The sequence below is a fragment of the Balaenoptera physalus genome, assembly GCF_965194825.1.
Source record: "Balaenoptera physalus genome assembly, chromosome: 9".
Classification (NCBI taxonomy): domain Eukaryota; kingdom Metazoa; phylum Chordata; class Mammalia; order Artiodactyla; family Balaenopteridae; genus Balaenoptera; species Balaenoptera physalus.
Window position 1 is genome coordinate 82,322,524 of NC_138888.1, and position 19,002 is coordinate 82,341,525.

A 19,002-nucleotide genomic window follows, 5' to 3' on the forward strand; every position below is an offset into this window, starting at 1 on the left:
TAAATTGAGTTTATATTTATTATTAGAGTAATATTCCATTGTGTACGTGGACCACTTCTTCTTGGTGCATTCCTCGGTTGATGGACATTTTCATTGCTTCCAAGTGCTGGCTATGGTAAATCTTGCTGGCGTACAGGTTTGCCAGCCTGTGACTTTTTGATTCTCATTTTCTCAAGTGATAGGCCAAGCAGTGGTTGTGATTGATTGACTGGTAGCTCAATGTTTCCCTTTTCAAAGCACCTACACTGTGTTTTCATTAGTGGCTCTTTACATGCCCCCCCTTACAACCGAAGGTACGCATTTCTCCACCCTCCCTTCACGGTTTATTTTTTGTAGCATTTTTCCTAATGGCCATTCTGACTGCTGTGAGCTGATAGGTTTTTGTAATATGGGTATGCATGTCATTAAAATTTTTTAAATTCGTCATATTCCTACCCCTTTCTCTTTTCTCTTAAAAGAAAAACCCGTGAGTACAATATAGCTCTTGAACTTGTCTCCTTCGAAGCTTGCCCTCTTTTGAATTTTTTGGTCGATTTTTGACCCCAGAAATTTTCTGGAGGGCAGGTATCATTTACAGAACTGCAAGTTGGTGAAAATTTAGTGACCTTTTGCAGTGGGTTCAAAGCTGCTGTTGTGGGAAACGGCCACAAGGAGGTAGCATTTCTCCATTCCCCAATCTGGGTACTAGGGCAGCAGAGCCTTTCTGGAAGTCATTGTCCTAGGTTGTAAATTAGAATGGAAATTGCCAGGAGAAATCCCCATAAGTTTATGTCTCATTACTTCTTCTTGGTTTTTAAAATTTTTTTAATCTGGGTAAAGTTTAGAATATTGTTTGTCCTAGGTGTACACAATCTGGTTCATTTGTACATTATGTATGTCTATTAATGTACAGATCCTCTTCCCATGTAAAATATTACAGTGTTCCGTCGACCTCCCTTGCTATATGTTCGGTGTTTTTGATACATGTATATAATATGTATTTGTATATGTATGGTAACACTAATGTTCATTTCTCAATTTCCCCCCTCCTTTCCTTTCAGATGAGCATAGTTTGTTTTCTAAGCCTGTGAGTGTCTTTCTCTTTGGAAATATGTTCATCTGTGTCAGTTATTAGATAATGCCATAAGTGATAATATAGGATATAGGTGTTTTGCTTTCCGACCTACTTCATGTTTTGTGATTATCTCCAGGCTCAAGTATGGTTCCTCAAAGAGCAGTGCTTCAATGTTTTCCATGGCTAATATTCCATTGTGTACATGGACCACTTCTTCTTGGTGCATTCCTCTGTCGATGGACATTTTCGTTGCTTCCAAGTGTTGCCTATGGTAAATATTGCTGGAGTGCAGGATTGCCAGCCTGTGATTTTTGATTTATCATTCTCTCAGGTGATAGACCCAGCAGTGGGTATGATTGATTGACTGGTACGGTAGCTCAACGTTTACCTTTTCAAGGCAACTCCATTGTGCTTTCATTAGTGGCTCTTACCACGTCCCCCTTAGAATCAAGGGTACGCATTTCTCCACAATCACGTCAGCATTTATTGTTGGCAGAATTTTTTTTGATGGCCATTATGACTGGTTTGAGCTGATAGGTTTTTGTAATTTGGGTTTACATGTCTGTAAAAATTCCTACAATTCATCATTTTTCCACGGCTTTTTCTTTTCTGTTAAAAGAAAAAAGCAAAAAAGTGTGAGTATAATATACCTCTTCAAATATTCTTTTTGGAAGGTTGCACTCTAGAATTTTTTGGTCGATTTTCGACCTCAGTATTTTTTGGAGGGCAGGTGTCATTTACAGAACTGCAATTGGTGAATACTTAGTGACCTTTTGCAGTGGGTTTAAAGCTGCTGTTGTGGGAAACGGCCACAAGGATGCAGCATTTCTCCATTCCCAAATCTGGGTACTAGGGCAGCAGAGCCATTCTAGAAGTCGTTTGTCTAGGTTGTAAATTTGAATGGAATGTGCCAGGAAAACCCCCCATAAGTCTATGTCTCATTACTCCTAGTTCGTTGCTTTAATTTTTTCAATTGGGGTAATGGTTAGAATGTTGCTTGTCCAAGGTGTACACACTCTGGTTCATCTACATATTCTACATACCTATTTATGTAGAGATCCTCTTCCCTTGTAAATTATTACAGTGTTCCGTAATCCTTCCTTGCTATATGGTCGGTCTTTTTGATATATGTATATAATATGTATTTGTATACATATGGTAACGCTAATCTTCATTTATCCATTCCCCCCACCTTTACTTTTAGATAAGCATAGTTCTTTTTTAATAAGTCTGTGATTGACTTTCTGTGTGGAAATATGTTCATTTGTGTCAGTTATTAGATAACGCCTATAAGTGATATCATAGGATATAGGACTTTTGCATTCCGACTTACCTCATGTTCTGTGATTATCTCCAAGATCATCTATGGGGCCTCAAAGAGCAGTGTTTCATTGTTTTCCATGGCTAGTATTCATTGTGTACATGGACCACTTCTTCTTTATCCTTTCATCTGTAGATGGACATTTTGGTTGCTTCACTGTCTTGTCTATTGTGAATAAGGCTGCAGTGCAGCTTTTGCAGCCCGGGTCTTCTTCATTCTGGTCTTCTCAGGTGAGAGGCCCATTGGTGCGCCTGCTGGATTGACTGGTACCTCAATTTTTCCTTTTAAACGCAGCTCTTTCCTGTTCTCATTATTAGCGTTTAACCCTTTTACATCTCACCAGCAGCTAGAGGGTACACAGTTCTCTAAAACCTCTTCAGCATTTATTGTTTGTAGACTTTTTGCCAATGGTCAGTCGACTGGTGTGAATTGAAGACTTTTTGTAGATTAGATTGCATGAGTCTAATACTTCCTGAGGCTGAGCTTTTATCCATTTTCCTTTCTTTAAAAAGAGAGTGAGTAAAACTTACCTCTTCATACTGTCTTCTTGAAAATTTTGCCTGTTTTGAATTTTTTTTATCCATTCCCTACCTCAGCACAATTTTGAGGGCAGGTGTCCTTTACAGCCCTGAGTCCTTGTGAATGGTAAGTGACCATTAGCTGTGGGTTAAAAGCTGCTCTTGCGGGAATCGGCCACATGGCGGCAGCATTTCTCCTTTACCAAATCTGGTTACTAGGTCAACAGAGCCTTACTGGAAGTGGTGTTCTAGGTTGTAAATTAGAATGGCATGTGAGAGGAAAACGCCCTTTAATGTATGTCTCATTACTTCTTGTTGTTATTTTTAACTTAAGTTTTATTTTTTATCACAGCAAACTTGATTACAATGTTTTGTTTGTTCTAGGTGTGCAAGATGTGGTTCTTTCACACATATACATATATCTATTCTTCTTCGGAGCCTTTTCCCATGTAGGTTATGACACAATGTTGAGTAGTCTTCTCTTGGTATTGCGTAGGTCTTTGGTGATTACATATTTCACAGGTGTTTGTATCTCTCTGTTAACCTCAATACGGTAATGTATCCATTCCTCACACCTTTCTAATTGGTGAACCATAAGTTTTTTTATTGATTCTATGATAGTGTTTCTCTGTGGAAATATCTTTGTTTGTATCATTTTTTAGGTAACCCCTATATATGATATGATAGGATATGTGTCTTTCGCTTTCTCACTTACTCCAAGTTGCGTGATTACTTCTAGACTCATCTACGGTGCTGCAAATGGCATTGTTTCCTTTTTTCACTAGCTCATATTCCATCTGTACAGGTAGCAGTTCTTCTTTGTCCACCCATCTGTCGGTGGACTTTTTGGTTACTTCCATATCTTGGCTATTGTAATAGTGTGCAATGCAGATTTGCGTGGCTGTGTCCTTCCAATTCTGTCTTCTTAGTTTATAGGTCCAGGAATAGGTCTGCTGGATCATATGGTAGCTCAATGTTTACTTTTTAAAGGCACCTCTGTTCTGTTCTCCTTAGTGTCTCTTTCCAGGTTACGTCCCACTTAAAGTGGAGGGCATGTATTTCTTCCCAGCACCTTCAGGATTTATTCTTTGTAGTTTTTGCTGATGATTATTCTGAGTGGTGTGAGCTGATACCTCTTTGTGGTTGAATTTGCATGTGTCTCATAATGCGTTGAAATTGAGCTTTAAGACATGATCTTTTTATTTTTCCAGCTGTGATTAGAGCTTATTTCTTCACAGTGTTTTCTTAAAGTATGTGTCACCATTTGTAATATTTTGGCCGTTATCTCCCTCAAGACATTTTGAGGGCAGGTTTCATTTACAGCCCTGCAGTACTTGTTCATGTGAAGTGACCATTAGCTCAGGCTTTAAACCTGCTTTGGCAGGTAACGGCCAGAGAGCGGCAGCCTTTCTACGTTTCCCATGCTGGTACTAGGGAAACAGACCTACCGGCCAGTGGTGTTCTTCGGTTATAAATTAGAGTGCAATGTGCCCGGATAAAACCACAAATGTTGCTGTCTCCTTGCTTTTGTTTGTTTTTAAATTGAGTTTATATTTATTATTAGAGTAATATTCCATTGTGTACGTGGACCACTTCTTCTTGGTGCATTCCTCGGTTGATGGACATTTTCATTGCTTCCAAGTGCTGGCTATGGTAAATCTTGCTGGCGTACAGGTTTGCCAGCCTGTGACTTTTTGATTCTCATTTTCTCAAGTGATAGGCCAAGCAGTGGTTGTGATTGATTGACTGGTAGCTCAATGTTTCCCTTTTCAAAGCACCTACACTGTGTTTTCATTAGTGGCTCTTTACATGCCCCCCCTTACAACCGAAGGTACGCATTTCTCCACACTCCCTTCACGGTTTATTTTTTGCAGCATTTTTCCTAATGGCCATTCTGACTGCTGTGAGCTGATAGGTTTTTGTAATATGGGTATGCATGTCATTAAAATTTTTTAAATTCGTCATATTCCTACCCCTTTTTCTTTTCTCTTAAAAGAAAAACCCGTGAGTACAATATAGCTCTTGAACTTGTCTTCTTCGAAGCTTGCCCTCTTTTGAATTTTTTGGTCGATTTTTGACCCCAGAAATTTTCTGGAGGGCAGGTATCATTTACAGAACTGCAAGTTGGTGAAAATTTAGTGACCTTTTGCAGTGGGTTCAAAGCTGCTGTTGTGGGAAACGGCCACAAGGAGGTAGCATTTCTCCATTCCCCAATCTGGGTACTAGGGCAGCAGAGCCTTTCTGGAAGTCATTGTCCTAGGTTGTAAATTAGAATGGAAATTGCCAGGAGAAATCCCCATAAGTTTATGTCCCATTACTTCTTCTTGGTTTTTAAAATTTTTTTAATCTGGGTAAAGTTTAAAATATTGTTTGTCCTAGGTGTACACAATCTGGTTCATTTGTACATTATGTATGTCTATTAATGTACAGATCCTCTTCCCATGTAAAATTTTACAGTGTTCCGTCGACCTCCCTTGCTATATGTTCGGTGTTTTTGATACATGTATATAATATGTATTTGTATATGTATGGTAACACTAATGTTCATTTCTCAATTTCCCCCCCTCCTTTCCTTTCAGATGAGCATAGTTTGTTTTCTAAGCCTGTGAGTGTCTTTCTCTTTGGAAATATGTTCTTCTGTGTCAGTTATTAGATAATGCCATAAGTGATAATATAGTATATAGGTGTTTTGCTTTCCGACCTACTTCATGTTTTGTGATTATCTCCAGGCTCAAGTATGGTTCCTCAAAGAGCAGTGCTTCAATGTTTTCCATGGCTAATATTCCATTGTGTACATGGACCACTTCTTCTTGGTGCATTCCTCTGTCGATGGACATTTTCGTTGCTTCCAAGTGTTGCCTATGGTAAATATTGCTGGAGTGCAGGATTTCCAGCCTGTGATTTTTGATTTTCATTTTCTCAGGTGATAGACCCAGCAGTGGGTATGATTGATTGACTGGTACGGTAGCTCAACGTTTACCTTTTCAAGGCAACTCCATTGTGCTTTCATTAGTGGCTCTTACCACGTCCCCCTTAGAATCAAGGGTACGCATTTCTCCACAATCACGTCAGCATTTATTGTTGGCAGAATTTTTTTTGATGGCCATTATGACTGGTTTGAGCTGATAGGTTTTTGTAATTTGGGTTTACATGTCTGTAAAAATTCCTACAATTCCTCATTTTTCCACGGCTTTTTCTTTTCTGTTAAAAGAAAAAAGCAAAAAAGTGTGAGTATAATATACCTCTTCAAATATTCTTTTTGGAAGGTTGCACTCTAGAATTTTTTGGTCGATTTTCGACCTCAGTATTTTTTGGAGGGCAGGTGTCATTTACAGAACTGCAATTGGTGAATACTTAGTGACCTTTTGCAGTGGGTTTAAAGCTGCTGTTGTGGGAAACGGCCACAAGGATGCAGCATTTCTCCATTCCCAAATCTGGGTACTAGGGCAGCAGAGCCATTCTAGAAGTCGTTTGTCTAGGTTGTAAATTTGAATGGAATGTGCCAGGAAAACCCCCCATAAGTCTATGTCTCATTACTCCTAGTTCGTTGCTTTAATTTTTTCAATTGGGGTAATGGTTAGAATGTTGCTTGTCCAAGGTGTACACACTCTGGTTCATCTACATATTCTACATACCTATTTATGTAGAGATCCTCTTCCCTTGTAAATTATTACAGTGTTCCGTAATCCTTCCTTGCTATATGGTCGGTCTTTTTGATATATGTATATAATATGTATTTGTATACATATGGTAACGCTAATCTTCATTTATCCATTCCCCCCACCTTTACTTTGAGATAAGCATAGTTCTTTTTTAATAAGTCTGTGATTGACTTTCTGTGTGGAAATATGTTCATTTGTGTCAGTTATTAGATAACGCCTATAAGTGATATCATAGGATATAGGACTTTTGCATTCCGACTTACCTCATGTTCTGTGATTATCTCCAAGATCATCTATGGGGCCTCAAAGAGCAGTGTTTCATTGTTTTCCATGGCTAGTATTCATTGTGTACATGGACCACTTCTTCTTTATCCTTTCATCTGTAGATGGACATTTTGGTTGCTTCACTGTCTTGTCTATTGTGAATAAGGCTGCAGTGCAGCTTTTGCAGCCCGGGTCTTCTTCATTCTGGTCTTCTCAGGTGAGAGGCCCATTGGTGCGCCTGCTGGATTGACTGGTACCTCAATTTTTCCTTTTAAACGCAGCTCTTTCCTGTTCTCATTATTAGCGTTTAACCCTTTTACATCTCACCAGCAGCTAGAGGGTACACAGTTCTCTAAAACCTCTTCAGCATTTATTGTTTGTAGACTTTTTGCCAATGGTCAGTCGACTGGTGTGAATTGAAGACTTTTTGTAGATTAGATTGCATGAGTCTAATACTTCCTGAGGCTGAGCTTTTATCCATTTTCCTTTCTTTAAAAAGAGAGTGAGTAAAACTTACCTCTTCATACTGTCTTCTTGAAAATTTTGCCTGTTTTGAATTTTTTTTATCCATTCCCTACCTCAGCACAATTTTGAGGGCAGGTGTCCTTTACAGCCCTGAGTCCTTGTGAATGGTAAGTGACCATTAGCTGTGGGTTAAAAGCTGCTCTTGCGGGAATCGGCCACATGGCGGCAGCATTTCTCCTTTACCAAATCTGGTTACTAGGTCAACAGAGCCTTACTGGAAGTGGTGTTCTAGGTTGTAAATTAGAATGGCATGTGAGAGGAAAACGCCCTTTAATGTATGTCTCATTACTTCTTGTTGTTATTTTTAACTTAAGTTTTATTTTTTATCACAGCAAACTTGATTACAATGTTTTGTTTGTTCTAGGTGTGCAAGATGTGGTTCTTTCACACATATACATATATCTATTCTTCTTCGGAGCCTTTTCCCATGTAGGTTATGACACAATGTTGAGTAGTCTTCTCTTGGTATTGCGTAGGTCTTTGGTGATTACATATTTCACAGGTGTTTGTATCTCTCTGTTAACCTCAATACGGTAATGTATCCATTCCTCACACCTTTCTAATTGGTGAACCATAAGTTTTTTTATTGATTCTATGATAGTGTTTCTCTGTGGAAATATCTTTGTTTGTATCATTTTTTAGGTAACCCCTATATATGATATGATAGGATATGTGTCTTTCGCTTTCTCACTTACTCCAAGTTGCGTGATTACTTCTAGACTCATCTACGGTGCTGCAAATGGCATTGTTTCCTTTTTTCACTAGCTCATATTCCATCTGTACAGGTAGCAGTTCTTCTTTGTCCACCCATCTGTCGGTGGACTTTTTGGTTACTTCCATATCTTGGCTATTGTAATAGTGTGCAATGCAGATTTGCGTGGCTGTGTCCTTCCAATTCTGTCTTCTTAGTTTATAGGTCCAGGAATAGGTCTGCTGGATCATATGGTAGCTCAATGTTTACTTTTTAAAGGCACCTCTGTTCTGTTCTCCTTAGTGTCTCTTTCCAGGTTACGTCCCACTTAAAGTGGAGGGCATGTATTTCTTCCCAGCACCTTCAGGATTTATTCTTTGTAGTTTTTGCTGATGATTATTCTGAGTGGTGTGAGCTGATACCTCTTTGTGGTTGAATTTGCATGTGTCTCATAATGCGTTGAAATTGAGCTTTAAGACATGATCTTTTTATTTTTCCAGCTGTGATTAGAGCTTATTTCTTCACAGTGTTTTCTTAAAGTATGTGTCACCATTTGTAATATTTTGGCCGTTATCTCCCTCAAGACATTTTGAGGGCAGGTTTCATTTACAGCCCTGCAGTACTTGTTCATGTGAAGTGACCATTAGCTCAGGCTTTAAACCTGCTTTGGCAGGTAACGGCCAGAGAGCGGCAGCCTTTCTACGTTTCCCATGCTGGTACTAGGGAAACAGACCTACCGGCCAGTGGTGTTCTTCGGTTATAAATTAGAGTGCAATGTGCCCGGATAAAACCACAAATGTTGATGTCTCCTTGCTTTTGTTTGTTTTTAAATTGAGTTTATATTTATTATTAGAGTAATATTCCATTGTGTACGTGGACCACTTCTTCTTGGTGCATTCCTCGGTTGATGGACATTTTCATTGCTTCCAAGTGCTGGCTATGGTAAATCTTGCTGGCGTACAGGTTTGCCAGCCTGTGACTTTTTGATTCTCATTTTCTCAAGTGATAGGCCAAGCAGTGGTTGTGATTGATTGACTGGTAGCTCAATGTTTCCCTTTTCAAAGCACCTACACTGTGTTTTCATTAGTGGCTCTTTACATGCCCCCCCTTACAACCGAAGGTACGCATTTCTCCACACTCCCTTCACGGTTTATTTTTTGCAGCATTTTTCCTAATGGCCATTCTGACTGCTGTGAGCTGATAGGTTTTTGTAATATGGGTATGCATGTCATTAAAATTTTTTAAATTCGTCATATTCCTACCCCTTTTTCTTTTCTCTTAAAAGAAAAACCCGTGAGTACAATATAGCTCTTGAACTTGTCTTCTTCGAAGCTTGCCCTCTTTTGAATTTTTTGGTCGATTTTTGACCCCAGAAATTTTCTGGAGGGCAGGTATCATTTACAGAACTGCAAGTTGGTGAAAATTTAGTGACCTTTTGCAGTGGGTTCAAAGCTGCTGTTGTGGGAAACGGCCACAAGGAGGTAGCATTTCTCCATTCCCCAATCTGGGTACTAGGGCAGCAGAGCCTTTCTGGAAGTCATTGTCCTAGGTTGTAAATTAGAATGGAAATTGCCAGGAGAAATCCCCATAAGTTTATGTCCCATTACTTCTTCTTGGTTTTTAAAATTTTTTTAATCTGGGTAAAGTTTAAAATATTGTTTGTCCTAGGTGTACACAATCTGGTTCATTTGTACATTATGTATGTCTATTAATGTACAGATCCTCTTCCCATGTAAAATATTACAGTGTTCCGTCGACCTCCCTTGCTATATGTTCGGTGTTTTTGATACATGTATATAATATGTATTTGTATATGTATGGTAACACTAATGTTCATTTCTCAATTTCCCCCCCTCCTTTCCTTTCAGATGAGCATAGTTTGTTTTCTAAGCCTGTGAGTGTCTTTCTCTTTGGAAATATGTTCATCTGTGTCAGTTATTAGATAATGCCATAAGTGATAATATAGTATATAGGTGTTTTGCTTTCCGACCTACTTCATGTTTTGTGATTATCTCCAGGCTCAAGTATGGTTCCTCAAAGAGCAGTGCTTCAATGTTTTCCATGGCTAATATTCCATTGTGTACATGGACCACTTCTTCTTGGTGCATTCCTCTGTCGATGGACATTTTCGTTGCTTCCAAGTGTTGCCTATGGTAAATATTGCTGGAGTGCAGGATTTCCAGCCTGTGATTTTTGATTTTCATTTTCTCAGGTGATAGACCCAGCAGTGGGTATGATTGATTGACTGGTACGGTAGCTCAACGTTTACCTTTTCAAGGCAACTCCATTGTGCTTTCATTAGTGGCTCTTACCACGTCCCCCTTAGAATCAAGGGTACGCATTTCTCCACAATCACGTCAGCATTTATTGTTGGCAGAATTTTTTTTGATGGCCATTATGACTGGTTTGAGCTGATAGGTTTTTGTAATTTGGGTTTACATGTCTGTAAAAATTCCTACAATTCATCATTTTTCCACGGCTTTTTCTTTTCTGTTAAAAGAAAAAAGCAAAAAAGTGTGAGTATAATATACCTCTTCAAATATTCTTTTTGGAAGGTTGCACTCTAGAATTTTTTGGTCGATTTTCGACCTCAGTATTTTTTGGAGGGCAGGTGTCATTTACAGAACTGCAATTGGTGAATACTTAGTGACCTTTTGCAGTGGGTTTAAAGCTGCTGTTGTGGGAAACGGCCACAAGGATGCAGCATTTCTCCATTCCCAAATCTGGGTACTAGGGCAGCAGAGCCATTCTAGAAGTCGTTTGTCTAGGTTGTAAATTTGAATGGAATGTGCCAGGAAAACCCCCCATAAGTCTATGTCTCATTACTCCTAGTTCGTTGCTTTAATTTTTTCAATTGGGGTAATGGTTAGAATGTTGCTTGTCCAAGGTGTACACACTCTGGTTCATCTACATATTCTACATACCTATTTATGTAGAGATCCTCTTCCCTTGTAAATTATTACAGTGTTCCGTAATCCTTCCTTGCTATATGGTCGGTCTTTTTGATATATGTATATAATATGTATTTGTATACATATGGTAACGCTAATCTTCATTTATCCATTCCCCCCACCTTTACTTTTAGATAAGCATAGTTCTTTTTTAATAAGTCTGTGATTGACTTTCTGTGTGGAAATATGTTCATTTGTGTCAGTTATTAGATAACGCCTATAAGTGATATCATAGGATATAGGACTTTTGCATTCCGACTTACCTCATGTTCTGTGATTATCTCCAAGATCATCTATGGGGCCTCAAAGAGCAGTGTTTCATTGTTTTCCATGGCTAGTATTCATTGTGTACATGGACCACTTCTTCTTTATCCTTTCATCTGTAGATGGACATTTTGGTTGCTTCACTGTCTTGTCTATTGTGAATAAGGCTGCAGTGCAGCTTTTGCAGCCCGGGTCTTCTTCATTCTGGTCTTCTCAGGTGAGAGGCCCATTGGTGCGCCTGCTGGATTGACTGGTACCTCAATTTTTCCTTTTAAACGCAGCTCTTTCCTGTTCTCATTATTAGCGTTTAACCCTTTTACATCTCACCAGCAGCTAGAGGGTACACAGTTCTCTAAAACCTCTTCAGCATTTATTGTTTGTAGACTTTTTGCCAATGGTCAGTCGACTGGTGTGAGTTGAAGACTTTTTGTAGATTAGATTGCATGAGTCTAATACTTCCTGAGGCTGAGCTTTTATCCATTTTCCTTTCTTTAAAAAGAGAGTGAGTAAAACTTACCTCTTCATACTGTCTTCTTGAAAATTTTGCCTGTTTTGAATTTTTTTTATCCATTCCCTACCTCAGCACAATTTTGAGGGCAGGTGTCCTTTACAGCCCTGAGTCCTTGTGAATGGTAAGTGACCATTAGCTGTGGGTTAAAAGCTGCTCTTGCGGGAATCGGCCACATGGCGGCAGCATTTCTCCTTTACCAAATCTGGTTACTAGGTCAACAGAGCCTTACTGGAAGTGGTGTTCTAGGTTGTAAATTAGAATGGCATGTGAGAGGAAAACGCCCTTTAATGTATGTCTCATTACTTCTTGTTGTTATTTTTAACTTAAGTTTTATTTTTTATCACAGCAAACTTGATTACAATGTTTTGTTTGTTCTAGGTGTGCAAGATGTGGTTCTTTCACACATATACATATATCTATTCTTCTTCGGAGCCTTTTCCCATGTAGGTTATGACACAATGTTGAGTAGTCTTCTCTTGGTATTGCGTAGGTCTTTGGTGATTACATATTTCACAGGTGTTTGTATCTCTCTGTTAACCTCAATACGGTAATGTATCCATTCCTCACACCTTTCTAATTGGTGAACCATAAGTTTTTTTATTGATTCTATGATAGTGTTTCTCTGTGGAAATATCTTTGTTTGTATCATTTTTTAGGTAACCCCTATATATGATATGATAGGATATGTGTCTTTCGCTTTCTCACTTACTCCAAGTTGCGTGATTACTTCTAGACTCATCTACGGTGCTGCAAATGGCATTGTTTCCTTTTTTCACTAGCTCATATTCCATCTGTACAGGTAGCAGTTCTTCTTTGTCCACCCATCTGTCGGTGGACTTTTTGGTTACTTCCATATCTTGGCTATTGTAATAGTGTGCAATGCAGATTTGCGTGGCTGTGTCCTTCCAATTCTGTCTTCTTAGTTTATAGGTCCAGGAATAGGTCTGCTGGATCATATGGTAGCTCAATGTTTACTTTTTAAAGGCACCTCTGTTCTGTTCTCCTTAGTGTCTCTTTCCAGGTTACGTCCCACTTAAAGTGGAGGGCATGTATTTCTTCCCAGCACCTTCAGGATTTATTCTTTGTAGTTTTTGCTGATGATTATTCTGAGTGGTGTGAGCTGATACCTCTTTGTGGTTGAATTTGCATGTGTCTCATAATGCGTTGAAATTGAGCTTTAAGACATGATCTTTTTATTTTTCCAGCTGTGATTAGAGCTTATTTCTTCACAGTGTTTTCTTAAAGTATGTGTCACCATTTGTAATATTTTGGCCGTTATCTCCCTCAAGACATTTTGAGGGCAGGTTTCATTTACAGCCCTGCAGTACTTGTTCATGTGAAGTGACCATTAGCTCAGGCTTTAAACCTGCTTTGGCAGGTAACGGCCAGAGAGCGGCAGCCTTTCTACGTTTCCCATGCTGGTACTAGGGAAACAGACCTACCGGCCAGTGGTGTTCTTCGGTTATAAATTAGAGTGCAATGTGCCCGGATAAAACCACAAATGTTGATGTCTCCTTGCTTTTGTTTGTTTTTAAATTGAGTTTATATTTATTATTAGAGTAATATTCCATTGTGTACGTGGACCACTTCTTCTTGGTGCATTCCTCGGTTGATGGACATTTTCATTGCTTCCAAGTGCTGGCTATGGTAAATCTTGCTGGCGTACAGGTTTGCCAGCCTGTGACTTTTTGATTCTCATTTTCTCAAGTGATAGGCCAAGCAGTGGTTGTGATTGATTGACTGGTAGCTCAATGTTTCCCTTTTCAAAGCACCTACACTGTGTTTTCATTAGTGGCTCTTTACATGCCCCCCCTTACAACCGAAGGTACGCATTTCTCCACACTCCCTTCACGGTTTATTTTTTGCAGCATTTTTCCTAATGGCCATTCTGACTGCTGTGAGCTGATAGGTTTTTGTAATATGGGTATGCATGTCATTAAAATTTTTTAAATTCGTCATATTCCTACCCCTTTTTCTTTTCTCTTAAAAGAAAAACCCGTGAGTACAATATAGCTCTTGAACTTGTCTTCTTCGAAGCTTGCCCTCTTTTGAATTTTTTGGTCGATTTTTGACCCCAGAAATTTTCTGGAGGGCAGGTATCATTTACAGAACTGCAAGTTGGTGAAAATTTAGTGACCTTTTGCAGTGGGTTCAAAGCTGCTGTTGTGGGAAACGGCCACAAGGAGGTAGCATTTCTCCATTCCCCAATCTGGGTACTAGGGCAGCAGAGCCTTTCTGGAAGTCATTGTCCTAGGTTGTAAATTAGAATGGAAATTGCCAAGAGAAATCCCCATAAGTTTATGTCCCATTACTTCTTCTTGGTTTTTAAAATTTTTTTAATCTGGGTAAAGTTTAGAATATTGTTTGTCCTAGGTGTACACAATCTGGTTCATTTGTACATTATGTATGTCTATTAATGTACAGATCCTCTTCCCATGTAAAATATTACAGTGTTCCGTCGACCTCCCTTGCTATATGTTCGGTGTTTTTGATACATGTATATAATATGTATTTGTATATGTATGGTAACACTAATGTTCATTTCTCAATTTCCCCCCTCCTTTCCTTTCAGATGAGCATAGTTTGTTTTCTAAGCCTGTGAGTGTCTTTCTCTTTGGAAATATGTTCATCTGTGTCAGTTATTAGATAATGCCATAAGTGATAATATAGGATATAGGTGTTTTGCTTTCCGACCTACTTCATGTTTTGTGATTATCTCCAGGCTCAAGTATGGTGCCTCAAAGAGCAGTGCTTCAATGTTTTCCATGGCTAATATTCCATTGTGTACATGGACCACTTCTTCTTGGTGCATTCCTCTGTCGATGGACATTTTCGTTGCTTCCAAGTGTTGCCTATGGTAAATATTGCTGGAGTGCAGGATTTCCAGCCTGTGATTTTTGATTTTCATTTTCTCAGGTGATAGACCCAGCAGTGGGTATGATTGATTGACTGGTACGGTAGCTCAACGTTTACCTTTTCAAGGCAACTCCATTGTGCTTTCATTAGTGGCTCTTGCCACGTCCCCCTTAGAATCGAGGGTACGCATTTCTCCACAATCACGTCAGCATTTATTGTTGGCAGAATTTTTTTTGATGGCCATTATGACTGGTGTGAGCTGATAGGTTTTTGTAATTTGGGTTTACATGTCTGTAAAAATTCCTACAATTCATCATTTTTCCACGGCTTTTTCTTTTCTGTTAAAAGAAAAAAGCAAAAAAGTGTGAGTATAATATACCTCTTCAAATATTCTTTTTGGAAGGTTGCACTCTAGAATTTTTTGGTCGATTTTCGACCTCAGTATTTTTTGGAGGGCAGGTGTCATTTACAGAACTGCAATTGGTGAATACTTAGTGACCTTTTGCAGTGGGTTTAAAGCTGCTGTTGTGGGAAACGGCCACAAGGATGCAGCATTTCTCCATTCCCAAATCTGGGTACTAGGGCAGCAGAGCCATTCTAGAAGTCGTTTGTCTAGGTTGTAAATTTGAATGGAATGTGCCAGGAAATCCCCCCATAAGTCTATGTCTCATTACTCCTAGTTCGTTGTTTTAATTTTTTCAATTGGGGTAATGGTTAGAATGTTGCTTGTCCAAGGTGTACACACTCTGGTTCATCTACATATTCTACATACCTATTTATGTAGAGATCCTCTTCCCTTGTAAATTATTACAGTGTTCCGTAATCCTTCCTTGCTATATGGTCGGTCTTTTTGATATATGTATATAATATGTATTTGTATACATATGGTAACGCTAATCTTCATTTATCCATTCCCCCCACCTTTACTTTTAGATAAGCATAGTTCTTTTTTAATAAGTCTGTGATTGACTTTCTGTGTGGAAATATGTTCATTTGTGTCAGTTATTAGATAACGCCTATAAGTGATATCATAGGATATAGGACTTTTGCTTTCCGACTTACCTCATGTTCTGTGATTATCTCCAAGATCATCTATGGGGCCTCAAAGAGCAGTGTTTCATTGTTTTCCATGGCTAGTATTCATTGTGTACATGGACCACTTCTTCTTTATCCTTTCATCTGTAGATGGACATTTTGGTTGCTTCACTGTCTTGTCTATTGTGAATAAGGCTGCAGTGCAGCTTTTGCAGCCCGGGTCTTCTTCATTCTGGTCTTCTCAGGTGAGAGGCCCATTGGTGCGCCTGCTGGATTGACTGGTACCTCAATTTTTCCTTTTAAACGCAGCTCTTTCCTGTTCTCATTATTAGCGTTTAACCCTTTTACATCTCACCAGCAGCTAGAGGGTACACAGTTCTCTAAAACCTCTTCAGCATTTATTGTTTGTAGACTTTTTGCCAATGGTCAGTCGACTGGTGTGAGTTGAAGACTTTTTGTAGATTAGATTGCATGAGTCTAATACTTCCTGAGGCTGAGCTTTTATCCATTTTCCTTTCTTTAAAAAGAGAGTGAGTAAAACTTACCTCTTCATACTGTCTTCTTGAAAATTTTGCCTGTTTTGAATTTTTTTTATCCATTCCCTACCTCAGCACAATTTTGAGGGCAGGTGTCCTTTACAGCCCTGAGTCCTTGTGAATGGTAAGTGACCATTAGCTGTGGGTTGAAAGCTGCTCTTGCGGGAATCGGCCACATGGCGGCAGCATTTCCCCTTTACCAAATCTGGTTACTAGGTCAACAGAGCCTTACTGGAAGTGGTGTTCTAGGTTGTAAATTAGAATGGCATGTGAGAGGAAAACGCCCTTTAATGTATGTCTCATTACTTCTTGTTGTTATTTTGAACTTAAGTTTTATTTTTTATCACAGCAAACTTGATTACAATGTTTTGTTTGTTCTAGGTGTGCAAGATGTGGTTCTTTCACACATATACATATATCTATTCTTCTTCGGAGCCTTTTCCCATGTAGGTTATGACACAATGTTGAGTAGTCTTCTCTTGGTATTGCGTAGGTCTTTGGTGATTACATATTTCACAGGTGTTTGTATCTCTCTGTTAACCTCAATACGGTAATGTATCCATTCCTCACACCTTTCTAATTGGTGAACCATAAGTTTTTTTATTGATTCTATGATAGTGTTTCTCTGTGGAAATATCTTTGTTTGTATCATTTTTTAGGTAACCCCTATATATGATATGATAGGATATGTGTCTTTCGCTTTCTCACTTACTCCAAGTTGCGTGATTACTTCTAGACTCATCTACGGTGCTGCAAATGGCATTGTTTCATTTTTTCACTAGCTCATATTCCATCTGTACAGGTAGCAGTTCTTCTTTGTCCACCCATCTGTCGGTGGACTTTTTGGTTACTTCCATATCTTGGCTATTGTAATAGTGTGCAATGCAGATTTGCGTGGCTGTGTCCTTCCAATTCTGTCTTCTTAGTTTATAGGTCCAGGAATAGGTCTGCTGGATCACATGGTAGCTCAATGTTTACTTTTTAAAGGCACCTCTGTTCTGTTCTCCTTAGTGGCTCTTTCCAGGTTACGTCCCACTTAAAGTGGAGGGCATGTATTTCTTCCCAGCACCTTCAGGATTTATTCTTTGTAGTTTTTGCTGATGATTATTCTGAGTGGTGTGAGCTGATACCTCTTTGTGGTTGAATTTGCATGTGTCTCATAATGCGTTGAAATTGAGCTTTAAGACATGATCTTTTTATTTTTCCAGCTGTGATTAGAGCTTATTTCTTCACAGTGTTTTCTTAAAGTATGTGTCACCATTTGTAATATTTTGGCCGTTATCTCCCTCAAGACATTTTGAGGGCAGGTTTCATTTACAGCCCTGCAGTACTTGTTCATGTGAAGTGACCATTAGCTCAGGCTTTAAACCTGCTTTGGCAGGTAACGGCCAGAGAGCGGCAGCCTTTCTACGTTTCCCATGCTGGTACTAGGGAAACAGACCTACCGGCCAGTGGTGTTCTTCGGTTATAAATTAGAGTGCAATGTGCCCGGATAAAACCACAAATGTTGATGTCTCCTTGCTTTTGTTTGTTTTTAAATTGAGTTTATATTTATTATTAGAGTAATATTCCATTGTGTACGTGGACCACTTCTTCTTGGTGCATTCCTCGGTTGATGGACATTTTCATTGCTTCCAAGTGCTGGCTATGGTAAATCTTGCTGGCGTACAGGTTTGCCAGCCTGTGACTTTTTGATTCTCATTTTCTCAAGTGATAGGCCAAGCAGTGGTTGTGATTGATTGACTGGTAGCTCAATGTTTCCCTTTTCAAAGCACCTACACTGTGTTTTCATTAGTGGCTCTTTACATGCCCCCCCTTACAACCGAAGGTACGCATTTCTCCACACTCCCTTCACGGTTTATTTTTTGCAGCATTTTTCCTAATGGCCATTCTGACTGCTGTGAGCTGATAGGTTTTTGTAATATGGGTATGCATGTCATTAAAATTTTTTAAATTCGTCATATTCCTACCCCTTTTTCTTTTCTCTTAAAAGAAAAACCCGTGAGTACAATATAGCTCTTGAACTTGTCTTCTTCGAAGCTTGACCTCTTTTGAATTTTTTGGTCGATTTTTGACCCCAGAAATTTTCTGGAGGGCAGGTATCATTTACAGAACTGCAAGTTGGTGAAAATTTAGTGACCTTTTGCAGTGGGTTCAAAGCTGCTGTTGTGGGAAACGGCCACAAGGAGGTAGCATTTCTCCATTCCCCAATCTGGGTACTAGGGCAGCAGAGCCTTTCTGGAAGTCATTGTCCTAGGTTGTAAATTAGAATGAAAATTGCCAAGAGAAATCCCCATAAGTTTATGTCCCATTACTTCTTCTTGGTTTTTAAAATTTTTTTAATCTGGGTAAAGTTTAGAATATTGTTTGTCCTAGGTGTACACAATCTGGTTCATTTGTACATTATGTATGTCTATTAATGTACAGATCCTCTTCCCATGTAAAATATTACAGTGTTCCGTCGACCTCCCTTGCTATATGTTCGGTGTTTTTGATACATGTATATAATATGTATTTGTATATGTATGGTAACACTAATGTTCATTTCTCAATTTCCCCCCTCCTTTCCTTTCAGATGAGCATAGTTTGTTTTCTAAGCCTGTGAGTGTCTTTCTCTTTGGAAATATGTTCATCTGTGTCAGTTATTAGATAATGCCATAAGTGATAATATAGGATATAGGTGTTTTGCTTTCCGACCTACTTCATGTTTTGTGATTATCTCCAGGCTCAAGTATGGTGCCTCAAAGAGCAGTGCTTCAATGTTTTCCATGGCTAATATTCCATTGTGTACATGGACCACTTCTTCTTGGTGCA